Source organism: Canis aureus, chromosome 25 (genome assembly GCF_053574225.1).
Source record: "Canis aureus isolate CA01 chromosome 25, VMU_Caureus_v.1.0, whole genome shotgun sequence".
In the NCBI taxonomy this organism is placed as follows: Eukaryota; Metazoa; Chordata; class Mammalia; order Carnivora; family Canidae; genus Canis; species Canis aureus.
The window spans coordinates 42,423,214-42,447,167 of NC_135635.1; the positions used below are offsets into that span (position 1 = coordinate 42,423,214).

Sequence of the window (23,954 nt, forward strand, 5' to 3'; positions counted from 1 at the left end):
TCATGATTTTAATCTGGGTAAGACAAAGGGAGATTGGATCAGTGAACTACCGGACTTTTCTCTAACCAGAGCCAAAATCTCCTTTCCTTGGCCCCAGGATCAGAGTTTATTTTTGTCTATTGGCATGTTAGGCAGGGTACAAATGATACAAGAGGAATTCCAGTATAAGCAGGCCACTCTAGCCTGTGTTGCACTACGTAACAATTGCCCCAAATTCCTCTTCTCGGCCTCTCTTGTTACAGAGAATCCCTTACCACCTTCTCCCTTTTTAAATACCCTCCTCCCAAGGGTCTCCAGGAGACCCTGAAAGACCACATCAGATATACTCACATTTGAGTCTCCTCCTCCTCCTTCTTCTCTATCTCTGGCTTCCTTTAGCTCATGTCCAGTGACCGTGAAGTGGCTTCTAGGAGCCTTGCCATTGCCCATGTTGGCAACATCCCTCATGAGGATGCTGACAGCTATACCAGGATTTCTGTCTTCTAGCACACCCAGCAATTTCTGGGATGTAATGGGAAGCAGGAGCAGATCTACTGAGCTCCCAAGCCTACTCCTTCACCCAGTCTCATCAAGTCTCTTGGAGGAACAGCCCCTCTGCTTCTGGTCCGAACTCTTCCATTGCTATAGGAGGGCACAAAGGCCAGTGCTGGGGTAGGTAGATGACACACCATGCCCCATTGTTGTTCAATTTCTTCCTCCCTTGTCTTCCACCGACAAGATAGTAGTATAAACTCCTCCATTCTTCAGCCATAAACAAAAGTGCCCATGCAACTCATGTAAATGAAGTCTTGAGGAAGAGGTGGGAACCTGGCTCCAACTAAGCCTCAATGCTCATTACAGAGAAAGCCCTAGGATGGGCATCCTCTGATGGCAAATGGGTGTAGGTAGCACTGTCCTTCCTTTGGGCTTCCAAACATTTGTTCATGCCTTGGAAAGGGAATTTCTCACGAATGTGTCTGGATTCTTATTTAGTTGGATAGGTAAATAGTAGCATTTATGGAACGTCTACAACAAAGTAGACCCATTCTCAAATCAGTCCCAACTTTGTTGTCTTATTTCAATGAACTCCAAAATTTCTCTGCCTTGGCTTCCCCTCCATACCACCATGCTGTTGACTATTTCTCTTGGAGAAATAACCCTTGCCGTTTATTAGCTATCAGCTGTTGGTGGCCTTCCCAGAGGTATTTATATTTCAAGAAATATAAATGGAAGTCTACCTCACCTCCAAGTTACAAAAGAATGAATCTCTAATGGTGGAAGGTCAAGCATCAGTAACAGACTGGTAGGAACATGATTTGGGGTCACTTTTCCCTTTTTAAAATCATTACACTTATTTCATTCTTCTGCCCCTCACCCCCTATAAGTTCTGGCCTGGCTTACAGTCTATAGAGAAAGCATGGTGCTCCTTGCAGGAATAAAGCACTGAACTTTAATAGGGAGACTCAAATTCTAGCTCCATTTCTGTCACAAGTTGCTGAAGACTCTAGGGTGGGGAAGTATCAAGACAGAGACCTCTGAGCAAAAGGAGGGGGTGACTAAAGTTTGTCCCTGCCCTCACAGCCCTTTGTAGTTCTGGTTTTTATCTCTTCCTCTGTAATGTGAGGAGTTTGGACAAGCTGAATTCATGGGCCACTTTCAACTCTTTTGTTCTATTATCATGAACCCTGTGTAGCTGGCGTTCAGAGTAGAGATGCTGTCCCCAGAAAAACGTATCAGGAAAGCTTGTACTCCAAGGGCTCAGGCATTTGCACCTTAAGAATGCCCAACCCTACCTATCTTCATAGTTGTTTTTCTTTAGAAAAAAAAAAAAAGATGAGCTTTAAATGCCACCTTAAGGAGTTCAAATCTCATGGTCTCCTGGTAGGAATCGTGTGTTTTAAAACACTGTGTCTAAGCAAGACTTACAGAGAAGGTCTGTTTAGCTGGAAGTTTATAGAGAAACATGTCAGCTAGTGTCATCCAGGCACAAGAATGGGCAGCCTGGTTAAATGCATCTGTAGATTGGTACTCCTGGGTATCTCTTTGCAAGGCAGCCATAGCACCTGCCTTTCCTTGACTACCTTTCCCATCACACTTCCTACCCTCTGCCCCTGTTGTCACAGTTTGCTGTAGTTCTATTCAGATGCTTTAAATGGCAGTGCCTGAAAAACATCTGAGGGTTTAACCTGACATGAACATATAACATATAAAAACTCCCCACAGTAAGTTCAAGAATAAAGAGGTCTTTTTATTCCTAAGCAAAGATGGCATAAGGTCATGTGCACTCAAAGCTCTTTGGGGGATGGGAAGAACTCTCAGGTTGGTCATTTCCCCAGTAGGTCTTCAGGGGAGTATCTTAATCTTTTGTGGCCAGTAGCAAGTGAAACACAGGAAAGCCTTCCCAAGAGATGCTTCAGTAGCTGCTTCTTTGGGGCTTATTTTAAAAAAAAAAAAGCAGAGAAGTTATCTTAGAGTTATCTAAGGAAAATAGTTTAAATTCAGTCCTGCCTAGAAGCAGGGGACAGGACATGTGACTTCAAGGGTCCCCTACTGAGTTGTACAATCTACAATTATAATAAAAGACTTAAGAAGTATTAGCCACAAAGGGAAACAAAAGCAAAAATGAACTATTGGGACTTAATCAAGATAAAAAGCTTCTGCACAGCAAAAGAAAACAGTCAACAAAACTAAAAGACAACCTACAGAATGGGAGAAGATATTTGCAAATGACCTATTAGATAAAGGGCTAGTATCCAAGATCTATAAAGAACTTATTAAACTCAACACCCAAGAAACAAACAACCCAATCATGAAATGGGCAGAAGACATGAACAGAAATTTTACCAAAGAAGACATACACATGGCCAACAAGCACATGAGAAAATGTTCCGCATCACTTGCCATCAGGGAAATACAAATCAAAACCACAATGAGATACCACCTCACACCAGTGAGAATGGTGAAAATTAACAAGACAGGAAACAACAGATGTTGGAGAGGATGTGGAGAAGGGGGAACCCTCTTGCACTGTTGGTGGGAATGTGAACTGGTACAGCCACTCTGGAAAACTGTGTGGAGGTTCCTCAAAGAGTTAAAAATAGAGCTACCCTATGGCCCAGCAATTGCACTGCTGGGGATTTACCCCAAAGATACAGATGCAGTGAAAACATCAGGACACCTGCACCCCAACGTTTATAGCAGCCATGTCCACAATAGCCAAACTGTGGAAGAAGCCTCGGTGTCCATCGACAGATGGATAAAGAAGACATAGTCTATATATACAATGGAATATTACTCAGCCACTAGAAACGATGAATACCCACTATTTGCTTTGACATATTATGCTGAGAGAAATAAGTCCATCGGAGAAGGACAATCATTATATGGTTTCACTCATATGGGGAATATAAGAAATAGTGAAAGGGATTATAGGGGAAAGGAGAGAAAATGAGTGGGAAAAATTAGAGAGGGTGACAAAACATGAGAGACTCCTAACTCTGGGAAACGAACTAGGGGTGGTAGAAATGGAGGTGGGCAGGGGGTGGGGGTGACTGGGTGATGGGCACTGAGGGGGCACTTGACGGGATGAGCACTGGGTGTTATACTATATGTTGGCAAATCGAACTTCAATAAATAAATAAATAAATAAATAAATAAATAAATAATTTATATTTAAAAATATATTAGTCACAGTCCTATGACTCTCCTGAAGACAGGTGGTTGAGCATGGTTGGTTCCCAGCCTTCCTTCAATCTGGAGAGTCAAGGAGAATCACTGGACAAAGGCCATACTCACATAGGTGGAGGGGGCATTAGACTCCCCAGAGAGGGCCAGGCCCAACCTAAAATAGGAGAAGCTGCCAGGGAACCACAGACTTGTGTTGGGAACATAAGCCTCACTTGGTTTTATCAAACACAATTATACAGAGCATAGAAATTTGAGGGGAAAAAGTTTCCAAACCCTACTCTGTGGAAAAGATCCAGACCAGTTCTGAGCCAGAATCTATTATTGTATCTTGGTTCAGATTCTGCTGACCTGTGGGACAGCCCAATATGCCCCTCTCAGGCCCACCAGGAGGTTTCCTGAAGCAGCACTTTGTGGATTCACCTGGACTTCTGGTGAAGTCCTTTTTCCTACAAAAAATTTTTTCTCTTCCTTCCCAAGGCTGTCAGGACCTCTTCCTGACTTGTCTTCCCCTTCCATCTAGGAGAGCTGGCAGTGTCCCAAATTGCCAGGCCACTGGGCAGAGTTCCCAGAGACCCAGGCCATGCTTCTTCTGTCTGCTTGTCTGGGCATATGCCTGATGTCCTGAGCAATTTACGTCTGCCATTGTAGTGCTTCCAATCAGAAGAAGTCACACAGTTGTGTTTACTGCAATCCAGAACATCAGTCTAGGGAGAGAGATAGTGTCCCCAGTCTCATCCCCTCTGAACACTAAAGGGATAGATTTGAGAATTAAGAGAAAGAAAATATGTAATGGGGATGATGGCAACCCCTAACCATGACTCTTTAGAATCCAAAGATAAAAGCAAGAACTCGGATCAGAATTGAGAGGAGATTGCCAACATGCCCTGCCCATTCCACACTTTAATATGGTGAAACTACACAGACAGCTCAGCTTATACCTTCTGTCTGGGCAGGAGGTATGTCTGGCTTCTATCTAGCCAGTTGTCCTGTGGAGAGAACGGATACTTTCACTCTTCCTCAAACAGATGTGAGCTACTTGAAACTGCCTTGCTCTGTTTAAGACAGAAGTATGTACAGGTAGCAAAAAGTAGGTCCTTGACTTCCTTCCCATTTCTTTTTTATAACCTCTGTAGTAATTTTTATAGGGGGAGCCAGTGAATGGTAAACTGTTTGAACCTGTAATGTCCAAAATGGCTCTTTTTCATATATACACACCTAAATGATACTTTTACTGGGTATGCAGTTCCAATTCAGTATCTTCCCCACTGCCCCCACAGTTCTGTGCATACAGTTCCACTGCCTTTTTGCATCCAGAAGAAATCTATTGTCACTCTCATATATTTTTCTCTCTGAAAGTTTTTTTTCCCTTTTCCTTTTTCTCTCCCTTTATAGTAGTTTTTCTTTATTATTGTCATGTATCCAGTTACAGGTCTTTTCTCTATCATCATCTTTGAATCTTGGGACTTTTTTCTTATACTAATTATTTTATACTTTCTGGTCAATTTTATGGAATGCTTTCTTTTCTGTTTTCTTTTCTTCATTCCATTCATTCTATCCTCCTGAAATTCCTTGTAGACAGATACCAAAATATCTGAATTCAAGTTCTCCAAATCTTAACTTTTTCCATATTTTCACCCATGATCTTTTAGGTAACATAAGATAATTCCTCCATTTCATCTTCCAATTCACTAACTCTTTGGCTCTGTCTACAGTCCTGCCAATTTGTTGGTTTTTAAATTTTATTGTGAACATTTTTAGTTTCTAAGGTCTTTGGTTAATTTTTTTTCTATAGACCTAATAGCAGTAATTTCCAAAAACTCTAGAAAAGTCCTCTTCTGCTTACACTACTAACATTTTCTTGAGTGTGAACTTTTATTTTTTTTTTATTTTTTTATTTTTTATTTTTTTTTACTGCAATCAGTACCTCTTTTTCACATTATTGGTTTTCCACACATTTTTGGCGAATTCTACATACATGCTCATTTTTGTATCAGAAAACCCATGTTAATCTGGTCAACAGAGGGAAAGAGTAGGATGTACTATGGGGCAGGTTTTACTTCAGCTTGTCCAACATAAGTGAGGGAAGGGCCTGATGTCAGTAGAGTGAGCCAGTAGGGAGTAAAATAGGGAGGATAGGGAGAATGATTTCACCTGGAACCTACTCTCTTTGACCATCCAAGCAATCTCTATTGCTCATTGCTTATCCTGAGAAGGTCAAATGTAGAGGCGTGGAGGGAGTCATCTGCCTGCCTGATCCTCCTGGTAACCCCAACTACTTGCCTTGTCATGTATTATAGGCTTCCTTTTGCCTCATATTTGCCATTTTGAGACATGGAACCCATTTTTAAGGAATCCTTAATGGCAGCATTTGGAGTTGTGGCTTCCTTCATCAGATCTTGACTACTGTCCATCCTCAGGGAGCTCTGTTTCTGAGCTACCAAAGACATCCTTTCTTGTTTTCTAGCACTGGGTGTATTTTTAAAATGTATGTCATTTCTATGAGAATAGTTATCATTACATATGGGGATTTTGGATGGAAGGGTGAGATTGCCAATTTTACTTAACCCCTCATCTTAAACAAAAAGACATGATATGTTCTCAATAAAGGATTGTTGGATGACCAAATGGATTCACATACTTCATGGTAATTTTTACTTTAAAATTTTCTACAATTGAAACATTGTCAATTCACTGACTTAGTGACTGATTTCAACATGTCCCTTCCCCCATATTAAGTGGATGGAGAATTTGGCATCAGTTAGTAGAATCTTAGGGCCTAGTGGCATGGATGTTCTTGTCATTCCAGATTTTCCAAAGATCGGTAAATTGAAAAAAAGACCCTAATATTTTTCATTATAACAGATGCCCACATGAGCTAATACCCATTGGTGGCTCCTGATATTGAGTGTAATTTTGTAATCCTTATGAAGTATTAGGAAAATTTGGATTCTAGAGAAGAGGATGGGCCTTTGACAGCACAAGAAGGAGATGAAACCAGTCTTCCTCCTCCTCTACCTTTGAAGTACACATAGAAGCTCAGTGATACTGCTTCATTTTATGTCACCTGAGTGAAAGCCAGGATATAACCTTCTGTCCTGCAATTCATGCTCACAATCCAGAAAGCACTCATGGCCAGTGAATTCACCATGGTTTCCTACAGAAGGTAGAGGGCCCAAGCCAAGGTTCTGTAGACTAAATCCCTATATAGGGTGGCAGGGTAGATGACGTGGCATTGCATATAAGCTCATGAAGCATTATATCATAAAGAGCAATTCCATTGGAGAGTTCAGTCTACCCCTTCTAAACAATGTGGCCATTTCCCCACAATTCACCAAAGCCCTGTCATGTTCTCAAGGTCTCACTAAGTTTCATTTCTATGAAACCTTTCTTGTGGCCTCCCAGCCTATGGGGAATCTTTTTTTTCTTTAAACTTTTATAGCATTATAGACAAAGAATGTCACTGATTTGACACCTCATCTTACAGAGTTTTGTCCTACTTTAGCCAAAAGTTACACCCAACAACTGTAATTATGCAGAATATAGCTTAAGGGAAGGAAAACACTCTCAGAAAAGTAAGGAGAATAGTTATCACATTGTACATGCAACACTCCAACCACCACGCCAGAGCGTATTACCCTTATGTTGAGTATAAAGTTAAGCTTGCTCATTAAACAAAATAGTTCTCTCATGTCTCCAGTCAATCCTCAATTCTAATGGTTACAGCCAATTAGGGTACAGTAGCAGCTAGAACTTGACAAGAAATGACTGCCATTGGTTTGGAAGAAAGAAGAACCAACAACTAGAAAAATTTGGGGGATATTCATGGAAAGATCAAGTTAGAACCAAACTATTAGAAAGAGATGAAATTGAGTTCTGTGAATTGTTTTATTTTTTTAAAAGGTTTTATTTATTTATTCACAAGAGACATAGAGAGAGAAGCAGAGACATAGGCAGAGGGAGAAACAGGCTCCATGCAGGGAGCTTGATGTGGGACTTGATCCCAGGACCCCAGGATCACGCCCTGAGCGAAAGGCAGATGCTCAACCACTGAGCCACAGAGGTGTCCCTGTGAATGGTTTTATAAGGCAGAAGAGGTTATCCCTTTAAAGATTCCCCCATCAAAGTATTCAAATAAAATGTTTCAGAACTCAAAAGCTGTAAGAATATCTGCTGCAGGAAAATCCAGGTACCTGGTGCACTCCATGCCCAAACCAAGTTGAATAAAGAAAAGTCAAGCCACTCTCCCTTTCTGTGCTGCAGATGCTTAGCTGTTTCCTGGCCATGCCTCTTGATTTCTCAATTGTAAGCTCCAAGAAAGCAGGATCAGACCTTCTGTTTCATTTCCCTCTCAATGCCTGGCTCAGTGCTAAACACATACAAGATGCTTATGCATACTAGTTGAATGAATGAATGAATGTATCTAAAAAACTGATCACTTCTTTGAACTTTTATCATTAGGCTCACTGCCGTTTGTTATTCTGGAGGAAGATTAGGAAGTGGGATTTTTAAAATAATTTTTGAACAACTAGGAAGTCTTGTAAACAAACCACTGCAGCCCCACAGTGCTCATTACCACCTATCCATTAGCTTGCTCTTCACTTCCAGCATTACTATAAGGAAATTTGGTTCTCTTCTAATCACTGTAGCTGACCCTACAAGTATAAATTCCTGAGGAAGTAAAAGATGATACAGGATGCTGCCTGATTTCTCCAAGGTTAGAGCCTTGTGGGCCCAGCTCCTGAGGGACCCCCCTTTCTCACCATCTACCAAATGGGCAGACTGGAAGCCTAGTCCCCATTTAGCTGCATACTAGGATACTTGCATCCTAGAACCCGCAAACAGCTGCAGATGCTTCATTAGGTAGAAAGTAGAAGAAGTAGTAGGAGATTGCCATCAATGCTCCAGGGAAATTATCCCTCAATTGACTATTCTGATTGACCCAGCCATGGAAGCCTCTGCCTGAGAAGGCTTTTTTTGCAGGGACCCATCAGTCTGCCTCATTTCATGACCTCTCCGCACAGCATTGAGCAAAAACTCCTGCCCTAAGAGAGAGACAGGAGAGGAAGAGAGAGAACATACATGTGCCAGTGAGGAGCCTTGAGCACCTGTGCATCTACCATATAAATGCAGACCAACTCACAGACACTTCCCTGGTTCACTGTTTATAAACCTGCCAATAGCAAAACCTAATTCAAGCACAGAATCAGACTTCCAAGAAATTGTCTGCCCTCAGATAGACCAGCTGATTTAGTCCTCCATTGCCCCATAGGCCCACATTTCTTCCACTCCATGCAAATGAGAGCTCATCCTTTTTAGAAGCCTCTGGAAAGGCAGCTTCAACCTCCGTCATTCCCAAACACCCTGACTCCTAGCAAGAAGTGCGGATACCTGTGTAACCCGAACAGTTCTCACTTGTAGCTGAAGCTCCCTTTAAGGAGATTTGTCTCTTGGCAGGGCCAGGAAATGTTTGGGCCTCTGCTCAAACTCACCGTGTTGGGAGAGATGATAAAGGGATTTTTATGAAAATCGGTCTTAAGACCAGTTACCCAAGTGAGGTATTCCCTCTATTAAAATGTTTAGATTCTTAGGAGACAAAACACATGACTCCTAAAGCTCTGCTGAGCACCCAGCCCAACCCCATTTCTTAGCAAATTATCAGAAAGCCAACTTTAAAAGCTCTGACATGGAAAAGGGTGTCTAAAAGGAGACTCTTAAGGCACAAAATTAATCAGTCTTTAGCCTCTCATCCTCCACATACACCATACACTTACAGGATGTGGAAGAGAGTGAGCATAACAAACAAGAGTGTTCTGGGGGCACTGGGCTCTCCTGGGAGGGAACCAGGAATCAGCAGTCTGACACCCCAGTGGGTAGGGTGGTGAAAGAGGTAAGCTTGTCCCATCAGTGTGGATAGAGGGAATAATAATGCCCCAGCTTTTGCAGAACAACAGATGTGGTAGGGAGACAGGATTGTGCACAGATTACTTGCAATCTATCTCCACTTCTATTAGAGATCAAAAGTAATGAATACCCCAGTATTCAGTAATTTCTAATGACTCAGGAGATGGTAGGGTTCTAAAGACCTAAGGACTCTACTGTGCTGAGAGCTAGCAAGCAAGATCAACTCAGATCTTGAAGAGGAAGAAACCTCCAGGGATCTCTCTAACTAAAAGTAGGCAGACAGGTTCAGTCATGAACTGATGGGAAGTGACATCCATAGACACTCTGACCCACCTGAAAACTGATTTTAAAACAAAAGCTAAAACCCAGTTCAGTAGTAAAGGTCAGTCCTTGCTTGACAGTCCCCAGGGCAAATGTCCACAATTCTCCCAGTTAACCAGAATAAGAAACCATGCATTTCCTCCTCTAGGACTGCTCTGCACCTTCTCTCCCAAATCTCCCTTGCCTTCAGCCCCCAAATGCCACCTTTTGTGACCACCACCACCTCAAAGCCAGCCTAGGGCCCTCCATTACCACTAATTTTGATTTGCACAAAGTAAGACCCACTTTCCTCATCATTAGATATCCCTTCTCTCAGAGGCCAAGCAGTCAGCAATACATGATGAGAATCACCTATATGCTAATTCTATAGACACCACTCTGCCAGGGACCCTGCCTTCAGGGAGCTTATAATCTGATGGGCCAACAGCCCCTACTCCCAAGAGGAACAAAAATAAACAAGAATGAAAATGTTACAAGCAAATAAATAATAAGAGAATTTGAATACCACCTGGGTAGAGTTCCATGTTTAAGTTTGTTGTTTCAGCAAATGTATACTAACAGCCTGGTATAACTGAGGTACTATATAGGTACTAGGGATATAAAGATAAGTAAGACATGATCCCTACCCTGGAGGAAAGGCCTTGGTCAGGGAAGAGCACTTGAGAAGGTTAATTGTAAGACAATGAAGGTCTTGACAAGAGTGTGAAATGACTGCTATAGAAACATTTAGGCCCAGGAGCTGGCCTTGAGGTGTTCAGGTGAAACTTCCAGTGAAGAACCCTAACTGATTATGAGTTATTCAAGCAGAGGAAGGCGCTGAGATGGGCACAGAGCTGCAGACAGTATAAATTGGGTGGAAAAGAAAAAAGAAATGTGTCTTCTGGCAGTGGCTCAGGGGCACTGGATCTGAGGGCATTGGGTTAAAAGCTGACAGGGAAGGGGCAGAGAGGGGGAAATAAATAGCAGGTTTCATGTGCTGCATGCCTACAATGAGCAAGGCAGTTTGCTAGACAAACACAAAAACAAAGGCACGTATACATTATTTCATTTTATCCTCACAGCACCCCCGATGTAGGCATATTACTATCATTATACATACATGTAAGAATGCGGAAGCTCATAGAGGTTAAGTAACTTAACTCAAAGTCACACAGCCAACATGCTGCCCCAACTCGAGCACAAGTCTTAGTTATCCTGAGTCTCTCCAAGTCCAAACATTAGGCATGTTTATATTACCACAGGATGTAAAGGGCCTTTGACACCCCTCTAAGGAGTTTGGACTTTATCCTGAAGGCATCGGGGAAGTCCTGAAGAATTTTAGGCAGGAGGGTGGCATGAACGGATTAGCATTTTTAGAAGTTCGTTCTAACAACTGTGTGGAGAATGGATGGGAGGAGTCACACAGCAAGGCAGAAAGTGCAAGCAGGGAAGGGTGCTCGTAAATCCTAGCTAGAGAATAGGGGTCTGAAGTATTGTTATGGCAGCAGATGAACTCCATGGGGAGTAAGAAGGTAGAATCAACTGATCTTGATGATGGACTGGGTATGGGTAGAAAGGAGAATGAACTGCCAAAAGTAAGTGGGAAAGCACCCAGTGGGATTGGTAGGAGCTGGATCTCACATAATAGTTAATTTGGCCAGTTGGCCACATAATATTTACCAAGAGAGGGAACAAAGGGGAAAGAGCAGGTTGAGAGGTCAGGAAAGAAATCCAGTTTTGGGGTAGCAAGAGAAGATGCCCCTTCAGGAGGTGGCTAACCCGTCTGATCCTCAGGAAGGACACCTGGCTAGGCTTCCATCCAGTGGGCAGTCATCAGCATCACAATCACATTTGAACTCTTGAAGAGAATCAGCTCACCCAAGGAGAAAGTGATGACTGGGAATTGCAAAGAATAGACTAGAACTCTGGAAAACCCTAATCATTAAGTAGGATGAACAGAGGGAGAGGATCTCAGGAAGGAGAATGAAAAAGACCAGCTAGAGAGACAGAAGGAAACCCAGGAGACAGCACTGGCATGGAAGCCAAGACCAGAGGGCATCTCTGGGGTAGAGCAGTCAATGGCATCACACAGAGGAACCTTCAAGTCTGGGAGGCCTGAGTGGTATCCATTGGACTTTATGATCCAGAGATCAGCAGTGATTTCAGCTGATGGGGTTGCACGGAATATTTGTGGAAGCTAGGTCTACGAAGCTGGACTGTGAGATTTGAGAGGTGAATGAAAGGGAATGGAAAGCAGATAATAAATGCAATGATACCCTCAAGAAAATTGACAGTAAAGACAGTTACAAGACCATAGTTTCTAGAAAGGATCTAGGGTTGAGAGAGGGTTTTGTCATTTTTGTTCAAAGAGCTAGGGAACACATTTTAATGCTAATGGGAGACCCCTGAAGGTGAGGAAAGGGCTTGGCTATGAGAGAAGGAACATCTATGGAATAAGCTCACTGAGGAATGGGGAGAGGAGGGAACTCAATGCTGTGGACAAGTATTAGATATTCTCAATAATAATAGCCAGTTGCCATTGTTATGGGAAGAAAAGCTACCAGGAAGGGTGGGCTGGAGGGGCCAGAGAGTGAGCAAGAACCTCCCATAGTGAACTTTTCTTTGACCTTGAAGTACAAGGTGAGTTGTACTTCCAGTTGCTGCTGGGAGTTGAGGTAAGGAGAGTAGGTAGGAAAGAAAGCTAGCTAAGTTGACAGGTTGAGAATTTGTGACTTTTGTGCGGGCAGCACATAAAGCTAGCCGGGGTCCAAGGAAGGGTTGTGGGAAGGCAGCAGCACCAAGGACCAAGCACAGATTGGAAAGCCAGTGCTGGCCTAAATGGAGGAAGTGGTGTGACCTTAGACAGCTGTGGTGGTGACCCCAGCTAGGAGCAGAGCAGGCATTCAGCTAGACTGAGTTAGCCCCTCCCCAGAGGCTGACAGAGGCAGACAATGAGGTGAAGGAGTAGAAGTGGCGCAGGAGTGGTTGGCACAATGTGTTACAGAGAAGCAAGTGATGGCGTGAGGGGACTTCTTGGGGCTCTTGGGAGGAAATGGAAAGGCTAAGTCCTTGATACAGGGAGGCCTTGAGGTCACAAAGCTGACCAGAAGTTGGGATGGAAGAGAACCCAGCACACATTAAGAAGTGGAGCAGTTCTGGATAGTGGAGATGAAGAGGGTGATTTTAATGGGGGTGGGGAGGGTAACAGACATTTCTAATTACAGCAGCCTTGTCTTCCACCAGAACACAAGAATGTAACAGTCACATTCAGCAAGGTGTCACCACCACTGGAGCTTCTCTGGGAACCTAGTGCCTTTCCCTGCCTACTACCTCCCTTTCCTACCTCTTCTGTGTGCATTGCATCACAGACTCAGACTAGAAGAGCCTGCCTGGCAGTGAGCTGGCACACATGGGGACTCCAGATTGCCATGTTTAAGATGGATGAAGGAGAGGTTTCCTGGCTTCTGGTTAGAGCTCACTCTCCCAGCACAGCATCCTCCCCCTCCCACCCCAGGGCTTCCTTTTCTCTGATCCAGTTACCTCTTGGCTTTTAGATTTTGCCCCAAACTGACCCACAGACTTGTTCTCTGACTAAGCCTTCATTTACCCCATGCAGATTTTGGTACTGCTGGTGGCATTATCCTTGTATTAGATCCAGATGTTCTCCAGCTGCTTCCAAAAGGGCTGGCTTATAGAAATGGCTCTTGCAGGCCAGATAGGTGGCCTAATCCTGTGTACTCAAGACTGGTACTTGAGTCCTGGCACGGCAGCCTTGCTAACTCCAGGTGAAGACGAGACAAGCAGCTGGGGTGTGGACTTGCCCTTCATGTTCCTCTCTCCATAATGGCAGGCAAGCCGTTCATTCCCCAAGGGGCCTGTGCACCTGTATCCACATGTGAAGAATGGCCTGCTCTTATCCCCCAGGCTCCTTGAGCTAACCTAATACTTCCAGCCCTCAACGCTTGAGCACCCTGTGTCAGACCCCATGCTAGGAAGTATATAGTCACTTGGACTTCCCAAAGAACTTTGAAGTGAGTGTTGTCCTAACCTTACAGTTGAGGAAAGGGAGGCTCAGAGAAGTTAAGTAACTTGTCCCATTGTCCCACAGCTTGCGAGTTGCAAAGCCAGGATTCAAAGCTAGGCCTTTGTTCTACCAAAACCAGGCACCTTGACTTCTCCTAGCCTGTCTACCTTAAAAGGGCTGATGGCAAATTCATGCTTTCATACACATCCATTCATCCATTTACCAAACATGAGCACTTGCCAAACTCCAAATACTACACTTCAAGACTTAGAAATATTAAGTGTAGCATTAGCAGATGAGGTGAGGTGTTGATAGCCAGGAGCACAGTAGAATCCATTTCTTATGGCAACCTGCAGATCAGTCCTGCAGCCAGAAAATGTTCTCCAAGTCACCTCTTTTTCCAGTCACCTTTTCTTGTTCTCATATACAGAATCAAGAAAGAAAGAGAGAGTAAGAATGAGGCTGTACCTTCTGAGCCTACCACTCTCCGCAATCTGATGGGGAGATCTGACTTGAAGAGCAGTGCTATGGGCATTGGTGTCTCTCCCACACACTGCAGAGGCCTTTGGAATCCTTTCAAAACACCCGCCACCCTTGCACCAAGTGCTTCGTATTTTTTATAGTCAGCACAAAAGTTCAGACAGGCCAAATCTTAAGAGACCTGTTCTGTTCCTCCCCCATTTGAGCTCTCCCCCAACCCCAGCCCTCCCTTCCCCCACTACATACACACATGTACACGCATACGCGCGCGCACGCACACACACGCACCCTACCACTAACAGTCTCCTTCCACACAGGAGAAATGGCTGTTTTCCCAGCTACTGCTTATTGGACCAGGGACAGGCATCAGACTTACGGATGACCCATGTATTGGCCAGTGGCCCCTGAGGTGGCCTAGCACAAAAGTGGCTACTAACGTGGGCATGGTGACGATAGTCTAATTGAATTCTCTGAAGAAGTGTGAATGTGAAAGAAAAGGCAGCTGGTAGTATGACTTAAAGCTAAAAGATACAGAGAGAAGCCAGAAGTAAGCAGAAGCCATGAATAAGAGACTACATGCTGTTGGTGCAGAGCAGCAGGATCTGTAGAGGCAGAGACAAGGGAGCTTCTAGAGAACCAAGCACTAGGATTGAGGAATTTTACCTTGTCGTAGAGAGGATGAGATAACTCAGAGCTCCTGTTCCAGGCTCATAGAAGCCAATCTGCCCTCATTGATTATGAAACCCTGAGGCTTTGTGGTCTCCCAATTTCCAGAAATATCCTTACAATAAATTCCCATTATTGAAAGTAACCTGAGAGGGTCTCTGTGTCTCTGAGAGAGGCTGACTAATACTTGGGTTCTTTAAATCTGTACAGATTCACGGGAATGGATGGGGGAGGGCTGGGAGCATGGGTGAGTCACCACACAAAGACTCTTGGCATTTTTGTCACTCCATCCTGCCCTTCTCATTCCTGCCAAAAAGCACAGCTGACTGCACAGCCCAGATCTGGCTCTCTATCCAGCATAGTCACTGAACCACCCGCCCTGCCCTCCCCTCCCCACCCAGGTATACAATCACTGCCACTTGCTTTTCCATGAAGAAACTTTTGTCGCCCTCACACACAATCTATCAGAACTCAAGACACTGGTCACCAATGTCTGGACTCCACCAGAGTGTGGCCCCAGTGGAAACCTGCTACATTAAAGCAGGGCATCTTCTCTTTAAATGTATCTTTTCCAGTAGCCTGTTTGAACTTAAGTCTTAAAAAAAAGTACTCCTAAATGTTTGTTTTCAAGAGCAGGCCCCATGTCCCAAGGCCTGTGGCAAGTTGGAAGTTTGGGTCCCTTGAAGTAGCCTGAGCATGGACATGGCACTTGAGAGCTAAGGATCACATCCCAAATTGCCAGGTTCACATTTAGCTGAAGGAAAATGTCCATTCTCCTCTCCCTCTGTCTCTGAGGCTCCCTGGAGGGCATCCCTGGACACAACTGTCCACCGGAGGTGGTGGTTTGTGATGGTGCCTCGTTCCTACCATCTAAGAGAGACCATTCTAAGATGGGTCCCCTCTTCACACTTTCCCCATTTCCTCCATCCAGAAAACTCCAGTGGATACGTCTACACCAGCAGTGGTTTCCCAGCCGAATGATCTAGGTAAGGCACACGGGTATGACCCACCCGCCCAGAAGAGAAAACAAATGACAAAGAACTGAAGAAAGAGGACAGCTTTGAACAGGTCTCCCCTCAGCAACTCCCAGCCTCAACCCCATTCTCACATGCTGCCCTCTTTCGCTCCACCATAGCTTAGTGCTTCCCTTGGCCCTCTGAGTAAGAGGCACATCGAATCTTTTGGGGAAAAAAATCACAAAAGTCAGTATAATTGGTACAGTCACCATGTCTCAGATGCCCAGGAGACTGGAGGATTTGAAACACTCTGACACATCCACTTTCTCAAGGTTGTTGAGGTATGAGGCTGGTTGCCTTTCCACGGACACAGACGCAGCAGCATCTCATTCTCTGGCTTCAGCGGGAAATGAGCCATTCCTCATAAAGTATAACATTATCTTTAAGCTAACTGAAATTTGACACCAGAGGTTTTAAGATTGCTTTAAAAGGCTGGCATTTTTGAAAGTTTTGTTTTTGTTTACAAATTATGTATGATCCACTCCTCTGCCTTTTTAAACTAAGCATTTTGAAAATAATGTCACCTTTTCATGATGACTTGCTTGGGGACATTAGTGTGAATACCCATCATTGCCCTGAGATGTGGTCCATCCAGAGTGCAGGGACCATGTCTTAGTTGTCTTTATATCTCTCAACACCTCAGCCAATGTGCAGTCAAGCAAGGCTGTGAGTCACATGTGTGGGGTTGCACAGAGGAAAATCCAGAGGTTATGGATCAGGAGGCAGATAGAACTCTTGGCTCTTGATGGCTCTGCTTTGGGAGTCAACTTTTTCTGAGTGCCTGAATCCTGCACCTTGCTATCAGGTTCCCACGTTGCCAGATCTTAATGCTCTTTGTTTTCTAATATTTTTTTTTGTTGATATATGGATCACATATCATAAAATTTACCCTTGCAAAGTGGTTTTTAGGAAGGTTACAAAACTGTGACACCATCACCTTTAATTCCAAACATTTCTCCATCCCTAAAAGGAAATCCCATACCCATCAATTGTGACTCCTCTTTCTCCATTCCAGACCAGCCCCTGGCCACCACTAATCTACTTTTTGTCTCTCAGGATTTGTCCATTCAGGAAACTTCCCTAGGAATAGAATCATCCATCTTGTGGTCCTTGGTATCTAGCTTCCTGATACCTTTAAGCATAATGTCTTCAAGGCCTGTTCGAGTGCCAGGACTTGTTGCTACACTTCTTGCTTCTGCTTCTGAACATTTTCTTCACCTTCTCCCTTGTATTTTCATTTTCTGTGAGCATGATAACACAACTTGTTAGGATGTGTGGAAAACAGACTAAATCAATCTCCTAGAAAACTCTGAGTTCTTGTAAAAATGTGGGACATTTGGGCACTTTTGTTTAACATGCTCAGATGTGTTACCTGCTTGCTTTCAATTTCCTATTTTCTCAATGGCCAAGATTTCTGGATTAGTGCCTTCTAGGTGTGAAAAGGGTCAAAAAGCATTCACTTCATTTCCATTGTGTTATTCATTTTTACAAATCCTTTTATACATCTTTTCTATTTTGAGTTTCTCACCAGCACTAAAGAGCTGGTTCATACAAGAAAGAGAAAAGTGGCCCCTGACACTTAAGAATGGGCCTGACATTCACAACTAAGCCTCAATTTGTTAGGATGTACATTAGGATGTAGCCATGGTGTTCTATTGGACATAATCTCACAGGACACCAACATCAGACATAGTGATTCTGTGACTGCGAGGGAGACAAAAAGGAATGCTTCACAATTTCGTCGAAGCCCAGACAAAAAATCAGGTCACTGTGCAAATCACAGACTTATCAAGCACTTCCTCATCCTGGATAATACAAATAAACTGCTGCTTCTTTACCAACCACAACTTGAGCCTTCCTCCATCCTTCTCACCTTCTAGATAAGAATTATCCAGATACTCAATCATAGCATTACACCTGCTTACTGCTAATAGTCAACTCAGAGGGAAAAGCTCCATCACCTTCCTAAACACTCCTAAAAACACCAGACACAAGCCAAAATCCCATAAATTTTTTCTAACATTCTCTTTCCTGGTGTACGTTCTTCCTTCTTGAGACAAGTCAATGAACTCAACTTAGTTCAACCACAGGTATGTTCTTGGTGGTGGTTTTTAACTGGAGAATATCGGCAGAAATGAAAGTTCTACTAAGAATCAGCAGAAACATGCACTTCCTCGAACCAAGAGACTCCTGCCTTCATTATGGTATACACACATCTGAAACCTCTTGACTCTATGCCTGTTTGGGGAACTATGCAGCCCCTAGCTAGGAGGTAAGCTCAGAATTAGTTGCATTCCAGTGTTTCTTTGAGGCACTTCTGCTTTGAGCTTATTCTATTTTCTTAGAAATATGATGCTGTGGGACTTCTCAGTTATCTGGTCAGTTTGGGACTGTTCCCTAGTGAAATTGTTTAGTAGCTTTCTAACAGCTGCTCCTATGTCTGTCTAATGTCTTAAATGCTTTTTATTTTTAGGTGGAGATGTCTACATGAAGAGCACAGACACAGGCCCAAGAAGTCAGTCCCTGAGCTGGTCTCCATGGCAAAGGAATTCAGGAGATCACCTCAGATCAGAATCCTTTTGGACAGACTTTACCCCAAGCCACCATTCAAAAAGGCTTCTTCCCCAATTTGATCTTTGTGTTGTTCCAGAAAACTGCTTTCATTGATGTCTCATCTGCCTGGAATCTAGAGGATTTTTGGCTGGCCCCTAATTGGTGACAATCAGCCTTTGACCCTTGACCAACTCCAGAGACAGAAAGTCTCCTTACAGTCTATTCTGGTTCACTTGGGGATCTTCTTTATGTAAAATGGCACTCTTCTGGGCCAAACACCTGCTGCTTTCTTGTTCTCTAATGTGTGAAGGCATCTCCTATTTCTCTAACACAATATAAGAGATAATTTGAAACTGCAATGGCCACTTGAGGGAATTTTGACATAAAGAAGATGGTACAGATACAGTACAGAAAGTGAAGAAACCCTCATGAAGAGCTTGTCATGTCTAAAAGAGAGATCATTTTGTTTAATGTAAGAGACACAGGCTTTCTCCTTTGTTTCCATACTTCAAGGATTATTAAGTGCTGGCTTTTTATCATACAGCTTGAAAAAATGTCAAGGGTCCAAGCTATGGTCTAAAACAGTATAATGTCACTCTCAAGTGTATATGTCAAAATCCATTTTTCCACAGCAAACCTTTTCACCTCTCCTTCAGAAAAAATCTCATTACCCTTACAGTGGTAATTTCACACTTATCGGAAGCTAGCTCCCTTTATTTATTTATTTATTTATTTATTTATTTATTTATTTATGGTTTCTATCCTTCTATATTTCCCTCCCTTTGGAAAATGTAAAGATGGCTGATCAAAAGCATCATTCCATTATCTAGAGTCCAGTCCAGGTAAACAGTCAAAAATGTCTACAAAGGAAGTTATTCAATTCAATTGAGATCCTTTTTATGGGCACTGAAAAGCATATTTAGATAATAGTCTCTCTCTCTCTCTCTCTTTTTTATGATAGTCACAGAGAGAGAGAGAGGCAGAGACACAGGCAGAGGGAGATGCAGGCTCCATGCACCGGGAGCCCGACGTGGGACTCGATCCCGGGTCTACAGGATCACTCCCTGGGCCAAAGGCAGGCACTAAACCGCTGCGCCACCCAGGGATCCCCTCTCTCTCTCTTTATAACACATTTGTGAAATAATAAGGTTTTATCTCCAAGATAAAGTAGTCCTGGGCTTGATTCAGAGTCCTTAAAATTTTTACCATATACAAATATTCCAGCCTACTATTTTGCTTTAAACAAGGCATGGTTCAGCTTCTCACAGTTCATACTTCCCAAGTTTTCCACATTGGTTTTATTCATTTTTTAAAATATTTTATTTGAGAGTGCACATGAAAGAGCACGAGAGAAAGAGAGAGCACACACAAGTGGGGAAGGGGCAGAAGTAGAGGGAGGAGCAGACTCCTTGCTGAGCAGGGAGTCTGATGTGGGTGGGGCTTGATCCCAGAACCTTGGGATCATGACCTGAGTGAGCCAAAAGTAGATGCTTAACTGACTGAGCTACCCAGGTGCCCCTTAACATTGGTTTTATGTTGTAGTTAAGTTTCACTGTGGCCATAAGTTGTTTTAAAATAAAAATTATACATACATACATATAAAATTATATTCCAACTAAATAGAATCATAATGACTCCTTTGGGAGACATGCAAAAAATGCTGAGATTCTGGTTCACATGCAGGTCATCTACTGCCTACTACTATATTTGACTCCTCCCTTTTCTCAGTATGAGCCCTTTACAATCCTCCCGTTACTTTTGACTCTCTGTGGTCTTCTGCCACTTGAGGAAAAAATGAAATTCTTGTAGTTTTCTCCAACCTTAGCTACTGTTCTGAATTTAACTGATTTTTCTTTCTTTCTTTCTTTCTTTTTTTTTTTTTTTTTTTTACAAAATTTAACTAGACACTTAAAGTAGATGATCTTCTACGTTCCCCTTCTGGTTCTTAAGTTTCCCTTGCGTAATTAACTCCAGACTTGAATCTATTAAAACTGAACCTTACCCCACTTCAACAAGATGCTTCTGCTGGGGTAACTGCAACCCTATCAGCAAAATCTAGCCCATCGGGAATGTGAACTAATATTGGGGGCTCTTCTCACTACAAGAGTCAATCTGTTCTTGCTCTGCAGGAACTATTTAACTCCACTCAAGGGATCTGCACACCTTGAGGAATGAAAACTTAGCTCACTGCTGTTATGCCAAATGATACTTATTCTCCCAATACAGTCTGCACCCCCACTAGGGGCTTAATTTCTCATGTGGACTTTGTGCTTCCACCCACCTGCTAGCACATTAACTTATTACCCTATGTATTCAAGATAGCTATTGGAGACTTTCAGGTGCTTCAAATTACCACCCTTCCACTGGATCAAGTTTCCCTGAAAAGCATATGTGAAAATCTCCAAAACAGGCAAGCACAGAGTACATCATGCGTTCTCTGAGAGCTACAGTTCCCCCAGTAGGGATTCATACCATTGAGAAAAGTAGTTCAAACTTGTCTCTCACTTTAACAGGCACCATAAATGACAGTAGCTCATTTTAAATTCCATTAACCAGAGTTGGATCATCGCATGGATAATCACATGGCCCTAGAGTTCCTCTCAGGTAGTCAAAGAGAAATTTATATTACAGCAAACATGCCTTGCTATCCCTATGTCAATACTATAGGACAAGCAGGGCAGTATATGACTGAGTAAAAGATGAAAGCCACCTGGCTTTCTAAAACAGACCAGATGGATTCTGGCACATGTTTTCATTGAGTTTTATAATCCAGACCCCTTCGCTTTGAGACCTGTCACAAAAAAACGAATCATCCTTTTGTTTCTAATGATTGCTTGTGTTGCAGTTGGTTGATATATCCTGCCCAGGGTCTTTGGTGCTACTGTGCAGGAATTATCAAGTCACAGGAGCCAACAATTCACCTTGCAACAAAAGAACCAGAAGAAGATTAACACCTAGTCCAACCACACACTATGTTTCTCTGGACACCCCCTTGATTCTGATCAGCATAAATTCAGTAAAGGGCAAGATCTGGATGTCAAGGTTTAATGTCCTATTGCTTGGCTCTATTTCCATGGCCAAAAGGAAGAATCTTTGGCTAGAAGGCATTGACACTTTTTTTTTTTTTTAAAAAGAAATGGAGGCTCATAGAGGTTAAGTGACTTGCCCAAGTTCACATTGTTAACCTCCAGCAAGGCCAGGACTTGAGCTCAGGTTGTAAGACCTGGCCAGGGATCTGAGCAAAAGTGCGTCCTGTTGAGTTGCCTACCTCAGTACCAATGAGGGGGAGGAGAAAATGGGGGATCATCAGACTTGCCATGACAGAGCTCACAACAGCTTTTCTTTGCCCCATAAACACATAATGTCAGAGCTCAAGGAACTTTAGAGACCATCCAGTCTAACTTCTCAGTTTATAGATAAGGAGACTCAGGCCCAGGGAAGAAAAGTGACTTGTTCAAGGTCACACAGCAAATTAGTGGCAATGTCCAGACTTGATCCAAGATCATCAGAGCTTGGTGCACTGCCGCATCTTGCCCCTTATCAGGAGCAGATGCATTCATCCTTCCTGATTGCTGGAGGATGTTATCATGTTCTGCTTCAGTGCCCTTGCTTCCTAGGAAGAAACATCTCCAGCCAGGAGTGGCCAGTTTTTCCCTTTCAGCCTTGTGGAATTTCTGTCTTGTAATTTTAGTTAGAAACGTTGTCTCAGTTTCTTCAGTGACTGAGGCTACCTCGAAAGAATTCAACTCTGTGTACACATGCATAGTTCTTTATGCTAAATGGAGAATGAGCAGCAGCACATATAACCTTAACAGGAGGGCAAGCTAAAAGTTCTGTTCCCCTTTGAACCTTCTCAAGACATCCTTCAATCCACCCATGCAATTATCTTCTGAGTTCATTCTCAAAAGTAAGACCCCAAATTTCAGGGTCTATTTATAGCCAGACAATCATGCTACTCCCTGCTAAAAAAAAAAAAAAAAACATTTGATTACTCCCTAGGTCTTCAAAATAAAGTCACAAATCCTTAACCCATTATTCTAGGCCACCTGCTATCTGGTTTAACTTTACCTCTGGTGTTTACGCCCACTATTTCCTCTGCAGCCGCTTAGTCTCCCTTTAGCAGATCAGATAGACTACAAAGAACTGCTCCTCTTTCTAAATCCCAAACTTGTTCTCTCTCTTGACAAAATACACATACTGGCATATATATCTTTTCTTCCCTAAGGGTAGAGTCTCTAGTTGATTTTTATTATTTTCACCCAGCAGAGAGCCCTGGCATATGATAGATCTTAACAAATAGTGAGTAAATGAATGAGTGTATGCTTGAAAAAAGTTACATTTATCCTCCTCCTCCTTGCTTGGGAAGAATTAACTACTACTGAAAACAGATAATGTCTTTATGTTTATATTCTGTTGAGAAAATCTAAAGCTCAAATGAGAAAGCAAGCTGAAGTGTGGCGTTGCTTTATTGGGAAGATTTTTCTTTTCTTAAAGAAGTACACATTAAAAAATAAACGCATTACACTAGGAGTTGAGATGGTATCGACTATCTTTGTGGTTTGGGTGCACTTTTAAACCAGGATTCATGGCTGGGGAAACAAAAGAACCTCTTTGCCTGTATAATTTTGTTCCCTTCCTTTATTGCTTTAAAAAGGCAAGATGTAGTTTGCATTCCTTTCACTGCTACTGCTAATGTTGTTTGCTTTGTGTTTTTGAACAAAAATAACTTGCCGTTCATATTGCTTTCAACGGTTGGTAAAGATCCCCTCCCCCTTATGGATTCCACTCATTTGTAACCAAGGTCTTGAGTATTGCTAACAGAGGCTCCCTCAGCCCCATAGCTTCTGTGATAAAGCAGCAGGTCTATTCTATTAAGCACCAGGTAATATCAGCATTTTTTAACCTTATTAGAAGGATCCTGAAGCTGGAGGGATTATCCTGTATATACAATTGCTCTAGGCAAGAATGTATGCCAACATCACAAGAGTATAAAGATTGCCACCAACACCACTGTAAGGTGATAACAGTTCTTTACAGTTTACATATCTTTTATCCTGGTTATTCTTCCTCTTGATCATTATTAAAAGCATCTTCTAAGATAGGTGTTACTCTCTAGAGCACAGCCAAAAATATTAGATGGTCTGTTCCTGGAGCACACAGCTTGGCAGGACTAACATTTAAAAATGCAGTGTTTTTTTCCTCTATGCTACAGCAAACCTCCGCTAGTCTTCTGAAAGTCCAACTTCGGGATCCCTGAGTGGCGCAGCGGTTTGGCGCCTGCCTTTGGCCCAGGGCCCGATCCTGAAGACCCCAGATCGAATCCCACATCGGGCTCCCGGTGCATGGAG

At 42.9% G+C, this 23,954-nt stretch overlaps 1 protein-coding gene and 1 long non-coding RNA gene across 12 annotated transcripts in view; one reads left to right on the top strand and one right to left on the bottom strand.

Moving 5' to 3' along the window:
• The window catches only part of PRMT8 (protein arginine methyltransferase 8), a 116,557-nt gene extending 102,010 nt beyond the window's left edge, over positions 1–14,547 (bottom strand). For all 10 annotated transcript variants that reach the window (XM_077871429.1, XM_077871426.1, XM_077871422.1 and 7 more), the window contains exon 1: positions 331–14,547. The gene's annotated coding sequence lies outside the window, so the exon portion shown is untranslated. The remainder of the gene's footprint in view (positions 1–330) is intronic.
• The window catches only part of LOC144297403 (uncharacterized), a 33,563-nt gene extending 10,427 nt beyond the window's left edge, over positions 1–23,136 (top strand). For both annotated transcript variants that reach the window (XR_013364430.1, XR_013364431.1), the window contains 2 exons: positions 18,144–18,325; positions 18,527–23,136. This is a non-coding gene — a long non-coding RNA (uncharacterized LOC144297403). The remainder of the gene's footprint in view (positions 1–18,143; positions 18,326–18,526) is intronic.
• Positions 23,137–23,954: the final 818 nt, after the last annotated feature.